Consider the following 856-nt stretch of genomic DNA (forward strand, 5'->3'; position numbering starts at 1 on the left):
GAAATAATCTTCCCATCAGAGGAAATAATCTTCCCATCAGAGGAAATAATGTTCCGATCAGAGGAAATAACTTTCCAATCAGAGGAAATAACCTTTCGATCAGAGGAAATATTGACCTTCTCGTCCAAACCAGTGGGTGGATGGCGTCATTCGTGAGCTAAAACGGTATATAACAACATCCGATAGTCTGGTCGATCACGTGATCACGTGATACACTTCATTGTACATTGTATCGAAACACTGCGAAACACGAACATATCTTTTTGGAATTCAGAACAATAAATCTCTCAGACACATATCTGTATACACCAGAGGGAAATAACGAATAATCACACAAAAACAGCTAAACGAAAGAATTCGTATTTTGTCACGTAATCAGTTAAGACGTGGAATTCTTGTCTTGTAATTATTTTTTCTGTTTTGCTGTCTTTTGCCAAATATACCAAAGCGTCTTCAGTTTCAGCTGCATCAGTGGGAAACCATCTAGGAAACCTTTATGCGGTCGTACGATGTGCTAGAAATAGCAGATCAATTGCTCTTAAATCATATACTGTCGTTTTTTAAGAAATTGCATATTGAATATGTATGTATACGTATGTGTACGTGCGTGTATGCGTGCGTGTATGCGTGCGTGTGTGTGTGTGTGTGTGTGTGTGTGTGTGTGATTACGTCTTACAGATTCGCACAACCAAATGTGACCGTGTAAATTATTTAAAATATCTCAGGTGTGCAAAACCTTTCGAATGTCTTACAGATTTTATTTGTGTCGCCGAAAGACTGAATTTGGAGGATGCGCGTCAGTTTCGTTTGTTCTTTCTTAGGAAATTCTAGCATATCTGGGATTTTAAGCGTTTGT

At 38.3% G+C, this 856-nt stretch overlaps 1 protein-coding gene across 1 annotated transcript in view; it reads left to right on the top strand.

Annotated features, from left to right (window-relative positions):
• The window catches only part of LOC106867245 (uncharacterized), an 18,881-nt gene that overhangs the window by 6,290 nt on the left and 11,735 nt on the right, over positions 1-856 (top strand). The window lies entirely within an intron of this gene.

The sequence above is a fragment of the Octopus bimaculoides genome, chromosome 2 (genome assembly GCF_001194135.2).
Source record: "Octopus bimaculoides isolate UCB-OBI-ISO-001 chromosome 2, ASM119413v2, whole genome shotgun sequence".
In the NCBI taxonomy this organism is placed as follows: Eukaryota; Metazoa; Mollusca; class Cephalopoda; order Octopoda; family Octopodidae; genus Octopus; species Octopus bimaculoides.